At 42.3% G+C, this 26,382-nt stretch overlaps 1 protein-coding gene across 3 annotated transcripts in view; it reads left to right on the top strand.

Moving 5' to 3' along the window:
* The first annotated feature begins 209 nt into the window (after positions 1-209).
* Positions 210-26,382, top strand: part of LOC119647734 (peroxidasin) — a 215,687-nt gene continuing 189,514 nt past the window's right edge. The window contains exon 1 of one of the 3 annotated variants that reach the window (XM_038048843.1): positions 210-526. The gene's annotated coding sequence lies outside the window, so the exon portion shown is untranslated. Of the gene's footprint in view, positions 700-26,382 lie in introns of all 3 variants that reach the window. The other 2 variants (XM_038048841.1, XM_038048842.1) reach the window with 2 other exon arrangements.

The raw sequence follows: 26,382 nt of genomic DNA, 5'->3' as shown, positions 1-26,382 counted from the left end.
AAGATTGTCTTCACTTCAACGCTTGGCTCCTTGCCCACTAAGAAGTTTATTTCGTTACCACATGGAATAGTGAATTTACTCCCCAAGAAAGTTCCAACATCCATGAAAGCTTACTCAGATCATATAGTGTAAATGCTCCATGACTGCTCCATCTCGTCCACAGCATCGCGAGTTGTGTGTTTCTCTTAAGCAGAATATCCGGCATAGTAGAAGCCCATCGGCGTCGAGGCGAGCTCCACATCAGAGCCCCACAGCTCCAAGAGTCTTCGTTCGGAAGTCTGTCTGGACGGTCGTGAACTTCGTGGCTCTTCCCAGAATTCGATACCGGTCCTTTGGGAGGAAATTGAGATAATTCCTTGGTAGCGATTCGATTCCCAAAGTGCGTTGGAGTGTTCGTGGAGCACCTGTTTGCTTACTGTCGTTGTTACGCGGCTAATTCCCGTCCACCCTCCAAGTGCGGTCCTGGAAGTGTTCAGTGCTTGCGGATACTACAGAAACGCTTGGAGCGTGTACCTGTACACATATGGTTAGCAATTAATTATCACCTGTTCCATGTTAATTAGTGTTGAGTGCAGAGTGCTGATCCATTGAAGTGATTCTAATGAAATTTTGGAGTGCACGTTCCTATTGAGTTGGCCACATAACATGGACCACTAGTGCGGATCGATTGTCGGCTGCCAGGTAGGGGAAGCCAGTCAGGTAGAACTTTTTGTCTGGTATCTAGACTTTGTATTTTAGATGGGGGAGAAGAATAATTTAATTCGGTGATAAAAACGAAATTAGCTCATTTTCGGTAAGACAGGGTGAGATTTAATTAAAACCCCTTTAGGCGAGAGCGTTAATTAAATTTGTGGGATGGTTCCTTTTGAAGAGACCGTTAAAATTTTCCTCTTTTTCTTTCCGTTTTTCCGGTTTGTTTTTTGACTTCAGGCTATTTGCATTTTCAACATTTCACGGTGAAGTCGTGCAAGTGTAAGACATCTGTTCGAAAACTCTGGTTCGCGAATGGTTGAAGTCCACAAAGGACTATAGTTTTCTTTGTACGGTTTCCAGCACATAGCTCTTGAAGGGCTGTTCTAAAAATATTTATTTCTAGGAAATTCAGTAATAATTCAGAAAATGTCTGAGTTTAGATCAGGGATTCAAATATGGGAGAGTTACGTTAGGTTGTATTTGGGTGTACTTTGTAGTGTTTTTTCGACTTTTTTTAATGAGATAATCCTTTGTAACCATGGAAATCCTTTAGAGAAACTACTATTGGAAAATTCAGAAAATTAACTGAACGCAAAAAGAAGAATGCGTGGCTATAAAAACATGCATTCCTTTAAAAAATAACATTCTCTTCGATATCTTTTTCGAGTATGTAGTATCGTGTCAATGTAATATTAGGTTGTTGCACATGAAATGGCCAATTTGGTACTAAAATTTTAAATGAGCTTAAAAAAATTAATTTAATTAATAAAAATCATTGCCAGTCGATTCAAAACACTTTTCCCAACGAGGTACTAGCGAATGTATGCCAGTTTCGTAGAAGTCCAATTTTCAGGTGCTGATAAACTAGTTGAAGGCAATTTTGACAGCCTCTTCGTTCCTGAATTGTTTTTCCGCCAAAAAATGATCTAAATGCTTAAAAAAAAGGTAGTCGGTTGGCGAGAGGTCCGATGAATATGGTGGATGAGGCAGAGTCTCATACTGCAATTCGTTCAACTTTTGAACCGTTGTTCTGGAAACATGAGGTCGTACATTTCCGTGAAGGAGTATCACACCATCTCTGGTAACCAATCTCGGCCGTTGAATACTCAATTTTTGGTGCATTTCCTCGAGTTGGGCACAGTATTTCTGTGCATTTATCGTTTCTCCAGGTGCCAAGAAAGAATAGTGGATAACTCCAGCTGTAGACCACCAAACAGTCACCACCACCAGTCTTCGGATGGAGGCTCGGTTTCGGCATATGGTTCGGTGACTAATCAGCATCTAGCAATTGTGCTGATTGGCGACTATCGTCGTATGATATCCACCTTTTATCATATGTCACTATTCTGTGCAAAAAGGGATGGGTTCTGTTGCGAGAGAGTAAAGAACTGCAAATTCCCATTCGAAGCGCCATGTTTTACTCCGTAAGGGCATGCGGAACCCATTAGTCGAGCTTTTCACCTTTCCAAGTTGTTACAAGTGCGGGGAAACTGTCGAATAGTGTACGCCCAGTTTCTCTGCAATATTCCTCACAGACTGACGTGTGTCGGATTTGACTAGCAAACGCAGCTCGTCGTTGTCAATCGATGGTCCTGGATGTCCACGTGGCTCACTTTGAAGGTTTACGTCGCCTAACCAGAATTTTTCGAACCATCGCCTTGTGGTTCGTTCGGTTACCGTATCAGCTCCAAATGCGCTGTTAATGTTCTTGGTCGCCTCCGCCGCTTTATGATTGAGTTTGAACTCATACAGAAAAAGTATACATTCTTAGCTCTTTTCCATCCTTTTTAAGGTTTTGTGTAAACACAAAACCTTATTAAAATCGGTTTACTGTCTGTCTGTCTGTCCATCACACGCATTTTTCTCGGAGGTGGTTGAAGCGATTGACACCAAATTTGGTAGAAAGCTGGGATCTGTGAACGCTCACGCATACAGTGAGTTACATCCTTTTACGACGAATTTAAGGTGGGTCCCATGCAAAAAGGGGGTTTTCGAAGCCGGTCATAGTTTAGTGCGGGGTGTTGAAAGTGATCATTCCTCAGAAACTATCTGAAAAAAATCAGGAGGCTGCCACTGTATGGTGCCTGGGCTCCGAAATACCCTCCATATTGATTTCTGTACAAATAAAGTTAATAATTATATATTACTATAATTTTTAGTAATTGGTAGCAAAACCCCTCTTAAGTTCATGCTAGCACCACGAACAACAATATAGGGTATAATATAGGGCATGATCTCACCAATTTTGGTGGAAATCGCACTATCACTAACAAAATTATAATACGTCAAAGTTGTCGCTTCTTTCCAAATTCAAGACTGTGAATGTCAATATAACCCGAAAGTGAATATTTTCACATAATATATGCATCCATTACGTGCTACGTACTAAGAAATACACAAAACCTTTGGTACCTGAAGCGTCCAGCTTCCGGTTTCCGGACCTGTTTTCCTTCTTATTTTTTGTTATCACAACGATGGTCAAAACTGAAATGACTCCTTGATTAAATGTAGGAGTATTTATATTTCATTATCCTATACCAACAGTGCTAACTGGTGATGGTTTGATACAGCAAAATCGCAACTAACTTCACTTGATTGCCAAATCGGCCATTTCATATGCAACAACCTAATAAAAGCCCAGAAATATCTGCAATAGAAAGATTTCTATATCAAAAAGGAAAGATACTACTCGATTAATATATAATTATTTGTAGTCATAGTTTTTTCTGACCCGGTAGTGTTGTTTCTATCTAGTATCTTGTGTAGTTTACTTGCAAGTTCAGTTTTGAGTTAGTATTTTCCACATACCCAATTGTCTTAAATACAATATCCTTATTATTATTAATTCCATAATGTGACTTTGGTGATTCAGGTCTACGTTTCAATAACGCAGGATTGAAGTGATTCTTCTATTCCACTAAAACAAACTTTTGTTCATTTTAGGACATAAATTATTTATATGGGAATGTGGCCAAGATTCTGGACCGTATTATTCGCTATTATACGTACGTTAGATAAAGGTGTTTTAGTGGGCGAGGATGATATGATTCAGAATATTTATAGTTTTTGTTCCTCTCACTTTACCTTATTGGAATAAGAAAATTCTTTAGAAACGCTTTCATGACAGTCAGGATTAATTGAAATGAAAAATAATGGGAGACGAAAGATGGTATGTAAGTGTAGTAGTGTAGATAGTAGAATACTTTGATGCTTGCAGATTTGAGAAGAGGTAGCGATGGGTAGATTATCAATGGAGTTTGGAGATTTGGCTTATTTTTTGATCGGTTGACCACGGGCAAGGAAAGACTGAGGATCAACGTTCACCTTCTGTCTCGGTTGTCGCAATGCGTCTTAAAAGAACTATTGTCCCCCCTTACTGTTCATAGTATATTTATAAACTATAGTATGCCATATAAATCTATAACCGACAGAAACTTTGTTGTGTTCCCTACTTCCAAATGTTTCAACCTAGCATCTGATATTAAATACCCTCCCAGGTACCTGAACATATTTTGCACAAGTGCCGGACACCGTTCCAGAACATGTGTATAGTTGTCATCACCATCACAAAATCTACAGACAGTGTCCGTAGATATCCCTAGCTTTCCAGGTGATAGCTTAGCCTGCAGTGACCAGTGAGTATTCCCACTATGATCCGGAAGTTCTTCTTGGTGAGGGTTAAATAATTTTTCGAGCGTTTGGGCTCGTATCCTCCATGAGCACCCTGCATTGTTCCACTCCTGGTAAGTTCGCCTGTTTAAGTTCCCTCAGGCGTTCCACTTCATTTGTCGGTATCGTAGTCATTTCCGACATTACAGAATGACTCTGGTCCGTATAGCGAGGTCGCTGCTCCTTTCTTGCACAGCTCGTCCATGTCTTATTGCCTTCTAACCCAATATGACCTGGAACCTAGAGTATCCAGACCTTACTGAACGAGCCGAGTGTGTTCAGTAAGTACCTTAATAGCCGCTTGGCTCTTGGTTAGAATAGCAATGTATTGCCCCATATAGTTCCTTTTGAGGGTGAAGGAGACACATCTGTCCATGGCGTATATTTCCGCCTGAAATATAATGGCGTACTTACCCATTGGTTCAAAGTGTATTTTCCTTTGACCAATGAATCCCCATTGCCCCACTGACCCAGTCTTTGAAATTTGTGTAACTCTTTTGCTGTTGTGCTGAGCTCCATTCTTTCTGCCCAGATTATCAGATTAATCATTGGCCTTACTATTACAGTGCAGGATTTTTGGGGTGCATGCCCATTTTTTCCCTGCTATGGACTTGGAAACTCCTCAGAGCTCTTGTGGCTTTCCTATATATGTATGGAACATCTGTTTTCCAGTGTAGTTTTTGATCTAGTGTGATTCCCAAATATTTGACCTCTGTTATTTGCTTTCCGTCCATGTCATGTAATCTAATGACTTTCCTGTTATTAAGCTTCTTAATGAATGGTATTACATATGTTGACCGTAGCTGGATTCATGTGCAGCTTCGCTTTCCTGCACTAGTTACTAATGATTCGTAGTCCAGTTTGGATTCTGTCACATAAGGTATCCTTATATTTGCCCTATAGATGGAAAAAATGTCATCAGCGTAACCCTGGACTAGTATTCTTGCGTTTGTTAGCTCGCCTAGGAGTTCATTTACTACCATGCTTCATAATAATGGTGATAATACCTCACCTCGAAGGCTCCTTCGATATCCAAAAACGCACATCTGTCAGCTGGTACAGAGCAGTTTCGGTTGGCGGTTGGATCCTACTCCGTAAGCGTGCTGACATGGGTGGATGGGATTGAATAATACAGGGTGCGGCAGCATATTGTATGCATCGGAAAATATTTATTTATTTTTTATAATGTAGGTACATGTCTAAAGTTTTTATTTACATTGTTTTGAAGATCAAATCTGTTAGGTGACGTCCTCCATTCTCCATACATTGTGTAAACCGATTTCTGGTGTTTTTCATGACTCTTGTTAGCATAGCAGGTGTTATGTTGGCAATTTCTTCTTGGATGTTGGTCTTCAAATCTTGTAGGGTTCTTGGACGGTTCAAACGGGATTTCAAAAAACCCCATAGAAAAAAATCACAAAGGGACACATCGGGAGAGCGTGCCGGCCATTCCAAATCGCCTCTAATTGAGATAAGGCCATGGGAAAAAAAAATTCTGTAGCATGTTTACATACCGGTCCGAATTCACTGTCACTGTAATCTTATTTTCCTCAAAAAACCAGGGATCAATAATTCCAGCTGAGGAAATTGTACACCACACTGTGACTTTGAGTGAATGCAAAGGCTTTTGATGCAATTCTCGAGGGTTGGTGTCAGCCCAGTAGTGCATGTTTTGTTTGTTAACCGACCCACACAAATGAAAATGGGCTTCATCGCTAAAAAAACAATAGCACCCTCGGGAACGACATCAAGAAGAAGCTCACACGCGTTCATCCGAGAATTCAAGTCACGTTCTGGAAGTTCCTGCACTATCGCCATCTTATAGGGATGAAAATGAAGATCATCGCGAAGAATTCTTCTCACAGAACGATCGAATAGTCCAAGGGCAGATGCGTGTATGCACGCAGAACGCCGTGGCGATCGCAACGTTGACGCTGTCACTGCTTCAATGTTCTCAGATGATCTAACGGGCCGAGAGACTCCAGTTCTTCCTTCTGTCGCACTTGCAGTTTGTCTGAATGTGGTGACCCATGTAACAATTGATTTGCGGTCTGGGACGGGAACCAACGGGGCTAAATTAAAGCGATTCCGAAATGCACGCTGTGTTGCAATAACCGAATATCCGCTTGAAAAGTAAACCTCAACGGCAAAGGCACGCTCCTCACTATTCCAACGCATGATGGCGACTGAACCGTGTCGGGACAAAACTTTACAGTATCCCCTCTTGAACGAGACCACTAGCGCTCCGCTATGACATCAACTAACTGAGTGGTGCGCATTTTAAAAAAGGAAGTTATGCTGCCGCACCCTGTAGAACTTTAGTTCTGTGTCTATGACCTTCTCCATCGTCTTAAGTACGAACGATGTCAGGCAAGTTGGTCTGAAAGATTTAGGGTGAAAAGGATCCTTTTTACTCGCTTTCAGAATAAAGATCACTCTTTCCCGTCTCCACGTCCTCAATATAAATCAGAAGGCTATGCTGTCCCTTACTACTCTTAACAGAGATCCTAAGATAATTTCTGGGCCTCTCTGGAGTAGTGCTGGGAAGATGCCATCTACTCCGAGTGATTTCAGTGGTTTAAAAATTACCACTGCCAATCTTACGCTAGCTATCGAGTATACCTCTTTCGTTAGTTTCCAATTCAATTTTTTCCCGTTCTATCCGTTGTTGGGATGTCAGGTAAACCTTCCGCAGTGGAATAGGACACCGGCAAATGAGTTGTTGTTTTGTTTTACTTCTCTGATTGCGTTGCTATACGTCGTCAGTGCGCTTTTGTACCTCTGCCAATCCCTCATTTGTTTTGCCCGGTTCTTCTTTTGATGCGCAAAGAAAAATATTGAATACGACATATTGGATGGATCCTTTACGATTTAGAACTCTCTATTTCCAATATTCAAGGACGAAATTGTAAAAAGTCGTTTCAAAACCTGTGCAAATTGCGTTCTCTGGCTGGAGCGTATACAAACTCAACTCCAAAGTAGAACAACCTCCAACCAAATGAAAGCAACTTCATTTTAATTTCCTAGTTTCTACACAACTAGAAAGTTGCAACAACGTTACTTTCCGGCGAATAGGCCTCGCACGTACACTCACCCAGCATACCATCATATTTGAGCAGCAGTCCTCCCAAATTCAGTTTTTTGTAGTTGCCTTAGACGTATCACGTTAAAAATCACTTGCTTATACACAGCATGGGCTGGGCACGCAAAGTATAGCGAAATCAACAACAAAAAAGGTTAATGATCCCTTTTGGTTATTTGAAAATCTCTGTATTATAATTGTTTAATATTTAAATAGGCTTAAGGGTTTTGGTAAATTCAAAAGAATTTAAAAGGAGAATAAAGCACGTGGATGCTAGATGGGAGGGAAAGGGGAAAAGTTAGACGCCGGAAAATAGATCTTTTCACCAGCTGGTTGCAGGACATATGCCAAACTGCTGCGAGGCAGCGGATACTAAAGACGCAGAGAGTGGTAAGGTTTTGAGACTTATCATGATGGTGTATCCAAGGAGTACCGACCGTCATTCATACGTGGAACACATTCTTTCCCAAGCTTTCGCGATCATACACTGTAGTAGACAGTGTTAACAGTCTATTCTGGAGATATATCTAAACTTCGCAATTTTCATCGAAGACGACACTTTTCATTAGCCAATTATAGTTTTCTTTTCATTCAGGGACTCCTAGGATGTGAATTGGCATACCATAACCCCCTGATGGTAAAATTATATTCTATTATGTTAGCTTTCATTCGACGGTTAGAGACAGTTCGCCTTTGTACATGACTGATATTTTTGTCGGACTGTGGTGAGCGCCCCAATTAATTAATATCGGTATTTTTTCTAGCTAGCTTCCTTAATTAATTTATTTATTTACTGAGGATAATACACAGAAAAAAAATTCCTTATTACATATTGTCCTCAGAAAGAGGAGCAAGTGAATGGCTTATTTTACGCTTAAAACTAGAGAAGGAAATAGAGTCAAAGGTCCCAAGCTGTAGGGTATTGTAGGACCGGCATAGCCTCAGGATCGGAGAGTTGAAGTAAATCTCGAGCTCCGCGAAGAGTACATCAAAAATGGCCGCATTACGTGTGTTATGAGACGAGGCGATACGGAAAGTGATATCCAAATTGGCGGAGCAGTCCATCAGACAATTGCAGAGGAAGATGCGGCGTTGCTACAAGGAGGGGAGATCGAGGGTGCGGAGTCGTGACGGATAATCAACCCGTGGAAGGTTCTTTTTGTAAAAAATGGTCCGGGTGAATTTGCGTTGTACAATTTGGCAATCACGAATGCGGAAGGGGGACCAGACTACACAGCAATATTCAGGGATGTTTCTGACAAGCGAATAGAAGAGTGTTAATGAGGATTGAATTGAAGTAAAGTCGGAGGAGGAAAGTAGGATGAAACCAGACATTTTGGAAGCTCTATTGATGATGTCAACGAAGTGGGAATTGAAGCGAAGTTTGTCGTCAAATATTGCACCCAGATATTTGAAAGAGGTCAGTAGTGGATAGGGTTGTCCACTGTGAAAATAGGAAAAGGATGTTGGGGAGGGTTTAAGGGAATAGCACATCCAGTGGCATTTGTTGACATTCAGTGTTAGCTTGTTGACCGAACACCAACGGGCTAAATTATCAAGGTTGGATTGTAAGAGAGCACAGTCCAATGGAGACGAAACAGAGGCAAATAATTTAAGGTCATCTGCATAAAGCAAATACGGACAGGTGAGGATGGAGGCGAGGTCATTGATAAAAAACAGGAAGAGTAGGGGCCCAATTGTAGAGCCTTGGGGAACACCAGAGGAAGGAGAGAAGGAACCAGATGAGTGACCATGAAAAGAAACTTTGCTGGAATGGTATGAGAGATAGGAGGAAAGCCAGGAGATGACTGAGGGAGGGAAGTCTAGCGAAGAAAGTTTAGAGAGGAGAATATTATGGTCATCGGTGTCAAAGGCTTTGGAGAAATCGGTATAAACAGCATGTACCTCCTGTCGTGAATTCAAGCGTTTAGCAACAAAGTTGGTAAAGACCAGAAGATTTGAAGCCGTTGATCTATGTTTCACGAAACCATGCTGCTCTTTGACAATGAGGTGACCGAAGTGCGCGGCCAACCAGTCGTTGACGTATCTTTCTAGGATTTTGGAGCAAGAGGAGAAAAAGGAAATGGGGCTTTAATTCAGAGCAAGAGAAGGGTCTCCACTCTTTCCAGAGATGGAGAAAGTAGCATTCTCCTTGACTTTTGTTGTAGATTATACTCAGGGGGAGGGAAATGTGTTTTTTATAGTTAAAGATTAAGAGGTTAGAAAGTGCATCGGGGCCATGTCCGACATTGGGGTCAAGATTACCAATGAGGAACCCAACCAAGGAAGGCGTAAGGAGAGGAATGGCTAGTGATTCGGAGGAGTCTGTGGTTAAGAAAGGTGTAGAGGGTGAAGGGCTCGAGGGAGAAAACACTGAAGAAAAGTAGGTGCAGAGAAGGTCGCAGGATTATTGTGGGGAGTTGGCAGTGGAGTCAGCGAAGCTGATAGAGGAAGGGACAGATTGAGTTGGATTACGAGAGTTGCGAGCGTGAGACCAAAAGGGTTTTAAGTTACCGCGGGTAAGGGCGGCTTCGACGCTCAATAGGTACCTTTTACGCGCTTTTCTGACCATTGACTTCACAGTAGATCGTATAGCCTTAAAGTGAGCAAGTTCGGCGTCATTTTTAGATGCCCGAAACTTCTTCCGTGGTGTATGTTTCAAGCGAATGTTAATATGAAGTTCCGTTGTGAACCAAGTTGGGTACGAACGTAGGCAGGGAGGGGAAGAAGGGACATAACAGGAGAGGAGATCAGAGAGGATATTGTAGAAGGTGCTAAGAGCTTGATCACACGATGAATTACTTAATATATGTACCCAGTTGAAAGACGCTAAAGCTGAGTTCAGACCGTCAAAATTGGCTTTGCGGAAGTTGAACTTACTGGGTTTACGCTTAGTTTTGGGTTTTGAACGGGGGAGCTCGGCTTCAAATTTAACCGCGGTATGGTGAGCATCGGTTTTTACATACGGGGATGTGCCAGGAAATAAAGAGAGGTGGTGCTCGGGGAGGTTGGAAAGGAAGAGATCGAGAGTGCGGCCCAAGGAGTTTTTGGTGGTATTGAAATTCAGGGCAGAGCAAGTATACATAAAGGAAGAAAGTGGGAGGGAAGAATGGGAGAGGTTGTTGAAAGGAATTGGAAGGCTAGGATGATTAGGCCAGTTGAGCATGGGGAGGTTGAAATTTCCACAAAGGAAGAAAGGGAGGGAAAGGAATCTGACGGCAAGGAGTTCAGACAAACTGTCAAACAATTCTTCATACAGGTGAGAAGGGCTAGCACAGGGGACATATACACAAGAAACAATGAACGGGAGGAAGTTGGGCGGGGAGACGCAAAGAGCAACACAATCAAAAGGAAAGCCAGAGGAGGAGAAGACGAGTTCAGAGGGGAGTGAATCTTTTATAGCAATTGGGACTCCACCGCCAGTGGACTTACGAGAAGCATCCCGGCCCCTGTCACAGCGGAAAGTGGAGTACCCTTCGGGGAGCTCGGAGTATAATATGGCATCGTCTAGCCAGGTTTCGGAGATACAGATGGCATGGTGTTGCTGAGCCAGCGCGGATAAATTGCAGGCCCCCAGCTTGGTTCTTAAACCCCTGACGTTCTGATAAAACAGACGGACAGTGAACATGGATCCAGTTATATAGCTCGGTGAGGCAGGCGGGTTACCCTGAAATTTACCCGCGAATTGGGGCGCTTATATGGCTTGATGAATACACCTTCAGGCCAGAAAGAAGGGTTGCTGAGGACAACTTCGTGTGGATAAGTAACCTTGAAAGATGCAGTCACCTGGTCGGTGTTGTCGTCTGTTGTGAGTTTAATACAGGACAGAGGAGAGAGTAAACCGACTTTGCTCCTTATATACTCCAGAACATCATCCGTAGAAGTTGAGAACGCTAGCCTGGAGATGAAGAGCTGTTTAGGTGGGGACGCCACCTTTAACTAGGAGCCACTGGTATGGATGGATGAAGTGCCAGGATATATGGCGGTAGCGGGAAGCGGAGCTTCGTTGGCGACAGGAACGATATCAGAAAGTGGGGCGGCTGTGTTCCGATTCGAAAGTTGCTGAGGAGGGTGCGGATATTGTCCCGTCGTAGGCGCGATGGAGCGAGACAGGATCGGAGGCTCGGTGGACCGTAACTCGTCGCATGGGGGCCGCTGGATTAGGGATGTAGAGCCAGTGGAAGCAAACCTGATGTAGAAGGGCATTGCAGGCGAATTCAACACAGATTGAGAGGCCTGGTGCATAGACTCCTGAGATGATGTTGCGGCTACATTGTTATGCACAGTAGGAAGCGCTTTTTCGGAAGTCACAGTCTCGTCTAACGGATTCCTGAGCCGTCGGGAACACGCAGATGACAACGTCGATCGCTGCATTTTTGGCACTGCACCAGTGTTGCGATTCACGTTCTCAGGTTGGAGGTAGAGGCAGCGTCTGATGAACTGCTCTGCTCTGAATGAAACCGTAGTCGTCTATCTTTTTGTTAATGCCTTTGTGGCTGTCAAATGCGGTGGTGATTGTACACGGTAACATCGTAGCTATTTATACGAACAATATTCTGGGAAATTGTACAAAAAAGGAATATTCACGTGTATCTTATTATGTTGTTGAACAGATTGTACAAAAATCCTCGGCATAATTCCTTGATATTATAGCCAATAAAGGGCGTAAAATGAATTTCTTTGAACTCGACTCGAGTATAGATATTTTCACCATGGTCCTTCCAAATATACCATAGTATCGTATACAATCAGAAGCATATTTTGCATTCCTTTAATAACAGAAACCAGCTCTGGTTCGCAATCACTGTTTCACTCCAACCAGGCACACTCTCCACCGCATCCTATGAGTTACAGTAAATGTTTAAAAAGTTGTGGTTGCCTTTTATGGAATAAATGCTGCAGGTTAATCGGCAAATGGTTTAGTACGTACGAGTACCTTTGATATTTATTCATGAGTTTGTTTTTTAGCTTTGTGTTCTGCAAACTAAGTAACAAACTTGAGTGAAATGTTGCAATCATGTTATGGAGATTGGAGCATGGAAGGTTTATAAATAGAATGCGAGTAGATGTTGGTGGTTTTTCCTTTTCTGTCATTTTCTTCTAGAAAAGAAGGATAAAGGCACTGAGAGCAGATTCCATTAAATGTTGAGTCCCATATCACTCACATCAGGATCGATGTATGTAGGTTATTAGAAAGAATTAGGATGAAATGTTCGAATGTATTGTATGTGTGTACTGAATTCATAGTTATATATAGATCATGAAAACATCCCTAAAATGAATTGACTTGATTAGAAGAAGGCCTTTTTCGTTGAAGGAACTTGTCCTTTACTGCTTCACAGTGCGGTTTTGTTTGAAGCTAAATCTCCTTTTATTTCTGCTCCTACATCCAATAAAACCTTGTAAGTGGAAATCTGTTTCCGTATTCTTTGGGGTGTGTTTTCCCCTATAAACAGGCATTTCTGCCTCAGTCAAGATAGGCCATGGAGGTTAGGGAATGTGAACCCCGGACAAGGGGAAAATAAATTTCGACCGGTCCGTCTCCCAAATGCCAACATCTCCTCAGGCACCTGTAGGGTCACAGTTCAAAAGCCCAACAGAAATTGGTGGCTATGTCCTAACCAGGAAAAAGAGAAGGGCTTCGAGGAGTCTGCCAATATCCTCAATCTAGTCTCCGACGATTAAACAGCAAAAGGTTTTTGGAATTCTACCAACCATGACTCAACTCAAAGCTTTCCCTAAGGTTACCCAGTCTGAGGACCTAAGCAAAACCTTTTCTCCAATGGAAAAGCAAAATATAGTTCTTATGGAGCGAGACGCGAGAACGCTCAATGTAAAGCGTACACAGTATGTGTGGAGAGAAGCAACCCCACGACATAGATAGATAAAATTAACGGACAGGAAAGAATTGAGGCTTTCAAACCCCTCAATTTCCATAAACTTACGAGGCGTCTTAACCTCAGAGAGCAGGTAATTACGGTCAAGGAAGTTTTTTGTAAATCAGCGTCCTATGCGAACAACTTGGCATCCGACAATCTATTGGTCACATTAGGGCTGAAAGCATACATTTCGTTGAGAAATACCCATAGATTTGGGATTATCAAAGGTATCCTCACGGATTTCTCAGAAGATGAAATACTACAGGATATTAACTCTCCGATTAAAGTGGCGAAAGTGCAAAGGCTGAATTTCAGATCTAAAGGAAACAAAGATGTCTTCCTTCCATCTCGAACAGTCAAACTGACCTTCGTTGGGTCTGAGATTCCCAAACATATCTCAATCGGTAGCGTGAGGGTAGAGATTGACCATTACTTCAACAGACCGAGGCAATGTTTTGCTTGTGGTAGATTGGACCATATTGCCACAAACTGTAAAGCGAAATCGAGTAAATGTTTAAAATGCAGTGGTCCTAAAGATCAGTGTGATGGCAACACTTGCGAAAAGAAATGTGCTCTATGTGGTAAGTCAGACCATGACGCCAGAGACAGGAATTGCACCATCTGGGTCGACATGAGACGGCAGCAATAAAAAATATCTCCATGAAGGAAGCTACCAAAGAAGTTAAATAATAATTCTGACTCACTGGACTGCAATGTTGCCTTCCCTCCGCTGGAGAAAAGAACAAGTTCGAACAACTGGACGAGAAATCCTCAAGATGAGTTCAACATAACCATCAGAGGGAGTAAAAAATTCAGTTCTGCTGTCAAATCAAATCCACGCCCGAATACAAGAACACCCTTTCCCAAAGGCAACTATCAAGAACCACCTACGCCAAACCATCCTGTTTTCGAACACCCAACGTACACGGTTGTATCCGAGTATCAGAAAGTATTGTTGCAAATCCTTAAACTCCTTGGCAGAAAACATACAAAAGATCAAAAAACAGACTGACAAACTCAACATCACAAGCGACTTAACATTCGTAGCGTAAATGCTAGGCCAATAACATATGATAACGAGATGGACATCATTATCGCTAAGACCCTGAACCTTACTCCAAACATCACCATTACCCCCATATACATGCCCCCACATACAACTACGACTACTTTCAAAGCAGAACTGGACAAGCTATTTCAATTTCTGAACAATACCCCAAACACAATAATAACGGGCGACCTAAATGCCAGGTCATTGATACTCGGGGATTCCATCGAGAATAGTAAAGGGAGGCATCTCTCAAACACAATATGCAGATCAGACTTTAGACCACCCAACAACGGTTCACTAACCTTTGTGGACCAGGTAACAAATGGCAAAACAAGAGCATCTGTCCCAGACGTCACCCTCACTAATTCCAATACTATATCCTGGTCCTGGAACGCACTGGTACAACCGATTTCTAAGAGCAGGCATAAACTAATAGCCATGCACAGTAACACCATTGTAATTCAACAGAAAGACAAAATAGGCCTCTTGCATCTAAAAAGTGCCTTGCAGTCCATCCCTCCCACGGAGAATTTGAACGGTCTGACATCGGAAATCCAAAGTAAAATTAAAGAGTCGACATTCAAAATCCGCAAGGGCTCCTCCCACAAACTATGGTGGAACAGTGATCTGAAAACACTATTTGTAGAGAAAAGGCAAGCTCTGAGAGCCTACCACAGTAATGCCAATCATAGTAACTTCATGTCCTTCTCAGTTGCAAACAAGAAATGGGTACAGGCGGTGAAGGCGGCTAAGAAAAAAGCCTGGGACGAAATTTGGGAAGAACTTAGTGCTGAAAAAGACGCTAAGGTATTCTGGAAAAGCATAAAAAATTTTAAAAATGTTCAAGAGGAAGAAACCAGAAACCGGAGCTGGGGCTCTGAAAATGACCAGAAATACCTAGACTTTCTTAGCTCAAGCTACAACAACCCAACTCCAAATAATTTTACATCCCACTTACTGTTACCATCGCTGCAACAAAATTTTACTCCTGAGGAATTCACTCTGGTCCTCAACAAACGGAAAAAGAACTCCACACCGGTCAACTACCAAATTACATACACGTACATCCAGTGGCTAAACCCATCGGACAAATCTGCTCTGTTAACCTTCATTAATGAAACTTGGCTAAATCTGAACCCTCCACAGGAGTGGTCTATTATTAAGATAGTTCTTCCACTTCAGACCCATATCCCTGATTAATGTTTTCGCCAAAATCCTCAACACATTAATCAAAAATAAACTAAATCATTTCATTCAAGAGCACAAAATTCTCTCTTCCAACAGCCATGCCTATCAGAGCGGATTATCCACTGTGACATGGCTAAACGACAGCCTTCTCTCAATCTCTATAGCCAAAGGAAACAAACTTCAGGCGCAAGCGGTAGTTCTTGATGTATCCAAAGCATATGAAAGCGTTGATCTAAAAACCCTTGAATCTAAAATGATCTTATATAAAATACCAGACGAAATCATTATCTGGATCTCAAGGTTCCTGGCTAACAGGAAACTTAACCTGGGTGATGCGAAGGTGGAAATTATCATAGTAATCGTATACCCCAAGGATGTGTCTTGAGCCCCACACTATTCAACATTTACACGGCCTCCCTTCATAAACCAGTCAACCCCAACATAAAAATCTACCAATATGCTGACGATTTTTTCATATTAGCCACTGGCAAAACAATTCCGGAAACTGAAGCCTCCATTAAAGTCCTCATTAACGAATGCAAAAACCTAAATCTTCATCTTCAATCTTCGCCTGAAAATAGTATCAAATTGTTTAGAGTGCTAATACGACCCATCCTAGATTACGCCGCTGCCACATCTGTAATAGCACCCAAACGCCTAAATAACAAATAGCGGCCACAATCCTAAAAAGATGCCTAGGGCTTACCAAAACTGCCCCTCACCTGTCCACGTTTGCTTTGGCAAATGAACCACCCATCTCAGAATAACGATTTTAGCAACTAAGGAGCTATTAAGGCTTCATGCAAATCGACCTCATGTCTTTCGGAATGTCCAAAAGAGTGCAGATGATAAAAATGGCCACTCTGCAACTTACAAACGTTTCTCTCACTTTTTTGACCTCCTGAAGGCTGACAGAAAATCAAGCCCCCCACATACCCTACAGGTAATTATAACTCAGGCGACAGGCAGAAACATTCCAAAAACTGCGTTAACAAACGGGATCAATGCCACCATATGCAACTACAAATCCAGAAACTTTGAAATATATGCCACCGATGCCTCTATCAGAGGACTCGGTGTAAGCATTGCAGTGGTCAATGATCATGCTGAAACGGTGGAGCAACACAAGCTTAACCAAATCACAACGTTATCAGCAGAACTCCAAGCGGTTTGGCTAGCCACAAAATATGCGTTGGAAAAAGGTCATAAGAAAGTGGTCATAATTACAGACTCCTTACACGTGTGCCGGATCCTAGGCAAAGAATCTACCGCTCACTACATGGTCAATGAAATTCACAACAACATCAAATACATGAACTGCGAAGCAGTAGTCATAATGTGGTGCCCGGCAAGGAGTGTCATCAAATTAAATGAAAGTGCACATCTGACAGCTACTGAAGGCCAGAACAGCGCCGCGATGATGAACTGTCACCTAGCACCCATTGATATAAACCTTCTGGTGGCCAACCAAATAGCAGGGGAGTGGGACTCAAGCTATCAAAATGACATTCGCTCCAAAGGGAAATTCCTCCGAAACCTCCGAAAGACCTATCCAAACAAAAGGTGTCGCAGATAAAAACTGACTCAACCATGACTCAAAAAAAGGAGAATCATAAGAAATAACAGGTGCAATAAAACATGCAGGAAACCTTAGATCACATCCTCTTCAAATGTACTAAGTATATCCAAATCAGAAATAATTTTAACTGGGATAGATCCACCAACTCTGTAGAGCACCCACTTGCAGAGGACCTAAATAAACACCTTGAACAAGCAGAAATAAAACTTTAGCACTTAAATAAAGCCTAGGTAAAAGCCTACCACTTTACACTTATAAGTCAGATAAGGAGGAATTTTAGTCTCTCGAGTCATCGTAGGTGGTATCTGGTGTCATACATCGTTAGCCTGCCAGTACAACGTGGGACAAATCAATAACACACACACACACTGCTTGACTATGTCTTTTATAAATCAGTTTTTTATAGGAAGAAAGGGCAAAACAATTTTACATCATCATCAACGGCGCTACAACCGGTATCCGGTCTAGGCCTGCCTTAATAAGGAACTCCAGGCATCCCGGTTTTGCGCGGAGGTCCACCAATTCGATATCCCTAAAAGCTGTCTGGCGTCCTGACCTAAACCATCGCTCCATCTTAGGCAGGGTCTGCCTCGTCTTCTTTTTCTACCATAGATATTGCCCTTATAGACTTTCCGGGTGGGAATTATTTAATTATTGTTTCCTAAATTACCTCATATACCCTATTTCGGGAACCATTTGTTTGCTTCTTCAGTACAATATTTTTGGGAGTAAAAATACCGAATTGAAGAAGGAAACTACTGGTTACTACAACACCCTACATGCGGTTATTCTATGAAAAGATATTTAGCCAAAGAAAGAAGCTTCTCTTATTTATCTACATTTAGATACTTTTCTTCTACAATCACCAAAACAATTGGTTCGGGGAATTTTAGGAAGTTATCAAGAACGGGGAATTAGTAATTCTTGTTCAACTGATGGAGCAACTCTGAAACATGTACAACTAAGCTGAGTAAATTATATGATATAATGCCCGGATCCATGGATATTATAATATATTTCATGAAATAGTGTATATCTGAGTACATATGATGGCAACGAAAAGGCGCTTAAATACCGACTGACATGAAACAAGATTTGAGCTGTTTGGCTTTATAAAATGATAAGGAATTACTTTGGAAATCATAAGATTGTTCATATTCCTTAACGAAAAGTCAGAAACCAAGGTCAAAATTTCCTACAAACAAAGCTTCATTTAGATCTAATTTATCTATCTAACTTTGGACATGCAGTTTATTGGAATTTATTGGAAGCCAATTAGTGTTCAATCAAATATAGAAGGCGTATTTGGAAAGTAAGAGCTGTTTGGTTATTAAGAAAAATATATTCATTAGATATTTGTTTTATTGATGGATTTTGGTGTCATACAAATTCACTTCACTTTTTTTATAGAATCGCCATTAATTTATAAGCAATTTTCTCAACGCTGCACTAGATTCATTAATCAATTTCGATACTATTTGGCCGCCTGGGAAATAAATCAGATTTTAATGGTGCTGCTGAGTTCCTCCTTGCCACTATCCACTACTTTGCTTCACTTGCTTTAATCACCCGAAAAGGAAATAGTTGTTGGCAACAAGGTCCGGATTATTGGGTGGGTGATTGAAAACTTCCCTCCTACATATGCCAAAGGGGGTGTTATGTGGTGTATCTGGGAATCATTCTATATAACAGGCCTCTTTGGAGCAAACATATAAATGCATAGATATAGCGAGCTTACACAATCCAGTCCATTGGTTGCAGGCGGACAAATATTTGTTTATGCATACGTTTTGTGGTCGGTTAAGGCGAATTAGGCGAATGGAGCGATCCCTTCGTTTGCCATCCTGGGAGAGCATGTCGTATTCAGCAACAAAATTGTCCACTTCCATTAATATGTGACCTATCCACGGCCACTTCCGCCTGATCTTGGTCACTTTCCATCTGCTACTCCCACATATCAATACCGAAGCAACATTAGCACAGAACAATCTCAGCTTGATCTTCGTGTTGAGGTAACTTCCCCAACTTGCAATGAAAACGCATCTAGCGCTATTAATGCGTTGGGCGACATTCAATTCGGTATCACTATCGTCAGAAGCCATACTTTCTAGATATACAAATTGATTGACACCTTCGATACTCTGCTCATTAATGCAGATAAAGAATGTACGATGACTACCGTCAAACTGAGAACCCTAGATTTGTTGGTCCTCATGTTCAGTGCAACTCTACTTGCCTCTCTTTCCTAATCCAGAGTCTCTGGCCAAGGTCCACAGCCCGCAGGAAAAGCAAACATCATTAACGTAGTCGAGGTGTTTCAGGAAAGGTGGCTTAGTCAATTGAACTCCTCCACGTCCCTCGGGCAAAGCAGCATGAAGAACGTCATCCATAACAAGAAGAATTAATATCGGTGACAAAATGCAATAATGCGGTGCAGCACATGATATTTTGCGTCATCATATGCGCTTGTAACAGTTGTTAGTTTCACCGTAATGGCCCTGCTGTGTAGAGCCCGACAGATGCACTTCTTATTCACGTTGTAGAAAACATGCATATTGAGGTGCAGGTAAAGCAAAGATCTAAACTACGTTCACTGTTCCAAAATGATTTATAAGAGATTGGTGCGGTGGATGCAGGAAGATTTTTAGACCAGTCTGCTGGACTAGCTCCGCTAAATTGGTTGCCACTGCTGATGACAAGGATGTTGTTTCCATGATAATTGACGGAAGTGTGACATAGAACTTATCAGCAATGTGGGCTATAGTTTGTAATGGTTGACCATCCATCGTCGCCATAATTGGTTCAAGAGCAGATGGCAGCCGTCTTAACTTATAGACTTTTTACAGCGGCTTCGGAACCTTAATACCGCCGAGACATTGCAGGGGCGGAGGAAATGAGAAGGTTTCTGATCACTCATATATGTGACGTCCATGAGCTGTCTCATTTTCCTCTCCTGGCTGGCATACAACCGCTTTACTAATTGCTCGCGCAAGCTTTTATATGAGCTATCTGTCACGAACTCCTTAATTATATTGGGACTTCGGTGACATATCGCGGTCACAGCACTGTTATGTTGTTGTGGGTCTTTTATGTTATACCTCACAAAATTTGCCTCTACTATTTTCAACCAAATCTCAGGGTCGTGGAGATTGAAGTCTGAAAAACTTGGTACCCAGTTTACCGCAGTCTTATACTCGCGGTCATACTCACAAAAAAACAGGTTAATGATCATTCTTTTTTCGGAAGGGCTTCTTTTTTTCTTGAGCCTTTGTCCCGTTCACAAGCGAGGTCGGCACGTCGTGGTCGGTTTCGCCGTCTGGTTCTGTCAAATGCCTGATCTGGATGCCTTCACGAAGCTCTTAAATTCCCATTCCGCGTATCAAGCCACCATTGCTTTGACCAGCCTTTTGATCACTTACCATCGACTACGGTGTTCAGACCAATCTTGACAAGCGAATTCTCGTTAGCGCGAATTACGTGACTATACCATCGAAGACACCTCTCTCGCAGATTTTCCACAATCGGTGCAAGCCTCATTTTGAATGTGATCAAAACGTATCACGCCGCTAGTCCAACGCAACACCTTCGTTTGCATAACCGCCAGGCGCCGTTCATTGTTTTTTATAGTCGGCTAAAAATCGCTCAGATCTGGGCAGGTCACTGCCGCTAACAGTCATTGCGCCTGTTTCATTGGGATCGGTCGTCAAAAATTCTATTTTATTCAGATTCAATCTGAGACCGTGTTGCATGAGGCGATCATTCCATTTTTGGAGAGGTTGCTCGAAATCAATTGAATCCAGCGCCCAAATTCTTCTGGTACTAAATGTTGTCTTAGAGCGTTCCAGACAAGTTCGTGTGGTACATGGTCAAACGCTTTCTCTAGATCAAGAAATGTAAAGAGATCGATGCTTCCCGCGGTGTTTCTCCATGAGTAACCATGCAGCGTGTAATGCGTCAGTAGTTCCGCAGTTTTTGACAAATCCGACTTGATTCATGGTTATTTCAACGATTTCGCGAATACGGTTTTCAAGAATGCGTTCAAAGATCTTTATGATGTGGGAAGGTATTCGGATCGGACGGTAATTTGAACATTCTGCTGGATTACCTAGATTCTTGCCAGTCAGATGGTGTTCTACCTTCCTGTATAACTCGATTAAATAATTTACTTAACCACAGTGTTGGGTCCCACCTCTTCGCTTTCCAGAGCTCAGATGCGTAAGGTCCTGTTGCCTTCCCCGATTTCATTCGTTTTATTACTTCTGGAACTGCTAAAAATGGCGGCAATGATTGTGGAAATGGAGGATGAACAAATTCTTCAGTTGAAAGCTGCTCAAAATATTCTCGCTATCTATCCGTCACGGCTCGACGCTTGGTAAGCAAAGTACCGTTCTTGTCATTAACACAACAGAAGTGTTCGACTTCCTGTGTGCATTCTTGTCGGCCTTTGGCAAGTCGATACAGAGATCTCCCTGGCCATCCCCAGTGTCCAGTTTATCGTAAAAATTTTTGCAATGGTCCGCTCTTGTGATAGCGATCGTTTTTTTTTTGCTTCCCGGTTGGCGATCTTATAAATTTGCTAATTGGCGAGCGTTTTATCGTCGAAAAACTTGTGGTAGAGGCGTTTCTTTTCACGGGCTTTAATTTCAACATCGTCATTGCAAAGCCAACTATCTCGGTTGATGTACCGCCCGCTAACCTGGCTTGGTAACCACGAGCGCTCCATAGGCCGCTTTGTGGACCGGGTCTTTAGTTTGATTCACGATTCTTGCACATTCGTAATGGTTGGTAATCGCACAAGTCAGATAATTTCTTCTTTCTTCTCACGAAATCGATACCGTCACCGGCAATGATGATACAGTCATCAGCAGGCACGTTACAGGTCTTTGCATTAAGAAGTTGCCAGAAGGCATCTTTCTCGGCATCAGGTCGACCTGTCTGTGGTGAATAATGCGCAGCTGATATAATGGTGAGTTTCATATCGTTCAACTTCTTTAATGGCATTACGGAAACCCTCGTAGATGGCAATGCCAACACCGTATTGAGTATGTGGGCTACCAAAATAGAGAAGTTTATAGCCAATTTTACCGTGTTCGTGTTGTATGTCGCAGCTTTTGGCATCAGAGCGCAGATATTTCCGAAAGGCTCTTGCGAGTTCCTAAGTTACTTACGTCCTGATGCCGTTCATGCGTCAAGAGCCTATTTCTCGACGGGGCCCGTCCTGCCGCGTCGAATGATGTGGACGCCCTACCATTTTCCCCGTGATCTAGATCTGCTACAGTTAATGAATCATCCAAGAGATATGTTTCAATTACCAATAATGTATCTATAAAACAAAACGATAGTGTGAATCTCCTTCAATGGAACGATAAAATAATTCCTCTAACGGGGTTTTTTGGAGGGAAAGAAAATGGCTATATGTATGTATGATGTAAATCTACTCAAATAAAAATCACACCATCGAACCACATCTTTTCGAGTTAGGCAACCTATCAGCCAAATAGGGTCCAATCAAATAACGTTCATACACAATTGGGAAAATCGTTCTCTCTATGCGGAAGTCCCATGTGTACACCAGATATAACTCACTGTATGCGTGAGCGCTCACAGTTCCCACCTTTCCTCCCAATTTGGTGACAATCGCTATAACCGCCTCCGAGAAAAATGCGCGTGACGGGCAGGCAGACAGACAAGCAGACCGACAGACAGGCAGACGGAGTTCGAGCTCCGGCAATCGAATCGGCAAAATCCAAGGGGAATGAAAATGGTGGATGGACAAAAATAACTAGTAAAAAGGCGAAAGTGCGAATTCGCTCAAGAGCAATTGTAATCTCCAGCAAGGGAAATTTGTCCTACGCGGAGATACTGAAAAAAGTCAAAGCTGACCCCAACCTAAAACATTTAGGCGAAAATGTCAGCAAGATTCGAAGGACCCAGAAGGGTGACCTCATGTTTGAGCTGGAAAAATCCAGCTTGGGAAGAACTGATGACAACCGAACTCAAGTTAAGAACTCAATTAGGGAGAATGTCACAGTGCGAACCCAAAAATATGAGGTGTACTTACAGTGCAAGGATCTCGATGAAGTGACATCCAAAGGAGAAATTTGCACTGTTTTGATGGGATAGTCCAAGCTGGAGGAACTTGCCGAGGAGTCGATTGTGAGTTTGCGGAAAGCTTATGGCAATACTCAAACGGCCACATTGCGATCACCAGTGGACCCAGAGCAAAAGTTATTGGCGAAGCGTGCATGTCAGAGGGGATATTTTCAGCGGCATGGAAGCGGTAGAAGTTAGTACTTCTGCCTAAGTCTGTTAAACCTTCAGGTGAACTATCCTCATACAGACTCATATCTCTTTTGGACTCTGTGGGGAAAATGTTAGAGCGGGTAATCTATAATAGATTACTCCCGATTGCTGAAAGCCAAGGCGGTCCAATCCTTGATGTCATTAAATCAGTTACTTGCTTGGCGGAAGATGCAATTCACGGAAATGGTAGTGCCAGCAAATATTGTATGGTAGTAGCCCTGGACGTGAAAATCCATTCACTTCGGCCAATTGGAATCTACTACGCAATCCCTAGCGAGGGTTGGTATTTCCGCATATCTCGCTCCTATTGTCGATAGTTATTTAGCTGAAACGAGGCTCTGGTATGACACTGATGATGGACCTCAGGAGTTGGCTGTTTCCGCGGGTATCCCTCAGGGCTCTGAATTGGTCCGCTGCTGTGAAATATAATGTACAATGATGCACTTAATCTTCCCCTTCCAGGAAAGCCACGGTGGTGGGTTACGCTGACGACATAGCGGTGGTTGTTATTGTTAAGTATCTCGAAAATGTCAAGTTATACTCAGGCGAGGTAATCGGTGCGGTTAAAAGTTGGCTAGGGAGCTCTGGTCTGACACTTATGAACGAAACAACGGAATCGGTCCTCATCAGTAAGCGCCGGAAGAGAGGGTGCTAATAGGCAGTAAGTTCAGTTATAGGCAACACGTGCAGTATGTTTGCGACAAATCAGCCACTTCAACTATGGCCCTGGCAAGGATAATGCCAAACGTGGGAGGGCCACGGTATACCTCTAGGTTGCTCATAGCCAGGCTGGTGACCTCAATCATGCTCTATGCGACCCCAGTTTGGAGGGAGGCGTTGCGGATGCCAGTTAACGCTAATAAACTGAGTGCAGTCAACAGGAGGGCAGCCCTGAGGGTATGCTCTGCCTTCAGGACTGTCTCAGATGATGCAGCATTCGTGTAGAATGATGGTCATTGACATCTTGGCAGATGATGGCCAATCTCTCCCTCATCGCAAACGAAGAATGCTGAGAGGGAGAGATCCATAAATAGATGGCAAGAGCGGTGGGAACACTCGGGAAAGGGTCGGTGGACTCACAGACTTATTCCTGCCATCAAGAAGTGGTTGGAGAGACGACACGATGAGATTAATTATAATCTCACCTCGGAGAATATTACCAATACTTGCGCAGGTTCAAATTGGAGATCTCACTCGACTGTCCAAATTGCGATGGAGTCTCAGAGGACCCAGAGCATGTATTCTTCCACTGTCCCAGATTTGTGGAAGAAACGAGGAATCTAGAGGAGACTCTAGGACAATGAAAATGATAAAAAATGCTATGCAACGGGAGAATGCTGCATGCATGATGAATCTTTTTGCTAGCTCGACGAGCGTATTTATTCAACATTACCATAAAAATGGCATTCACGTCTGTATTGCGTGAGTTCATCTACTTATCAACGCCCGCGAGATATCATGTGCAAGTTCTGTATGCGATGCGATCTTCAAAACAATTCATCCGAGGACAATGGGAAACAACTGCGCTGAAAGCACAACTTCAGAAATTGCCTGTATTAATGAAGGCAACAACTCATTTCTAGTGTGTTGCATCTTCAAAGCGAATTTAGGTCATCCTCGTCGAGTACTTTACATCAAGGACAACCTCCCGAGCAACGAAATACACTTTGCCACTAAGTATATTAGGATCAATTTAGTGCTGTTGAAATTCCGAAATGGCATTTAATAGTGCTACCATGGGATATGGTCTGGGGGATTCATGGGAATTGCCACCCGTAGGATATTCGGTAATTCTTTGCTTCCAGGTATGTACATAGGCTGAAAAGTAAAACAAATTTCTTCCCCTTACTTGTGCAAGCTTTAGTACAGTAATGGCAAATGGTAACCTCTCAGCTGCTGCTCTTCAAGAGGATAATGATTACCAACATATTTGATGATGATAGGAAGTAGTTTCGCTTATAACCATATTATATATATGTACACGCTTCCTACATGCGATGTGAAATCTATGACTGATAGACTAGATACGACTATATAAGACGAACAGTCGTAAGAGTTGAGTAAACAACTTAAATTTCCCCCCAAATAGTGGTTAAACCACTTTCATCCTGTGAGATATTTCTTGTCAATCCTTGAAATTGAACTCTGAATATGGGTTACCCCGTTCCTCCCTCATCCTTTGAAAACTCCACCACATAAAATACCTTCCAGATCCTTTCAAGTTCTGAAAATAAACAAGGGGTGGATTTGATGCGCAACATCTATAAAAAGCAGCCGTGGGGCATTTAGATACATGAACACATTCCTCAGCGAACTAGCTACGAAGTCAAAGTGTGGCGGTGCTGGGTTGTGTCTTCAGGCCGGAAATGCAACATGAGGAATATGTGCATCACAAGATTGAGCAGATACAATATATGTAGTTTGTTTTCAGTGAACTGCAAGTGGGTGTGTGGGATGCCAAGATACATTTCGAAGAATGTGTAAATGAAATCGTTATCGTGGATCATGAATTTTCTGCACCAAGCAACAACTGGAAGCACATGTTATTTTTAAAAGACATCAGGCAGTGGGAAGAGTTATGCGGACGCTAGTAGAGCCAAGCTGGACCTGAAATATTAAACCAAATGCTAACATGGATAATGGCACGTACAGAAGAAGATGGTAGACTTTTTGTGATGACATAAGAGCCCTGTTTATCTCCTTATTGCTTTGTTGATTATCATATGTGCGTACATATACGTGTTCTGTGATAAAAATTGAAGAAACCATAATGAATACAATAGAATGGAGAATATTTAAGACTCCTCAGCATAAAAGATGCCAATCATTATCATTGTGTAAGGAAAGATACCCGGGAATGGGATGGGATATTGATCTCGTTTGTTATGGATAATAAGATTGAATAAAAGTCTGGGCCTTTCTTTATTGAAGTTCATTC

The sequence above is a fragment of the Hermetia illucens genome, chromosome 2 (genome assembly GCF_905115235.1).
Source record: "Hermetia illucens chromosome 2, iHerIll2.2.curated.20191125, whole genome shotgun sequence".
In the NCBI taxonomy this organism is placed as follows: domain Eukaryota; kingdom Metazoa; phylum Arthropoda; class Insecta; order Diptera; family Stratiomyidae; genus Hermetia; species Hermetia illucens.
The sequence above is the reverse complement of the archived record's forward strand: the minus strand, read 5'-3'. Positions and strand labels throughout refer to the sequence as shown.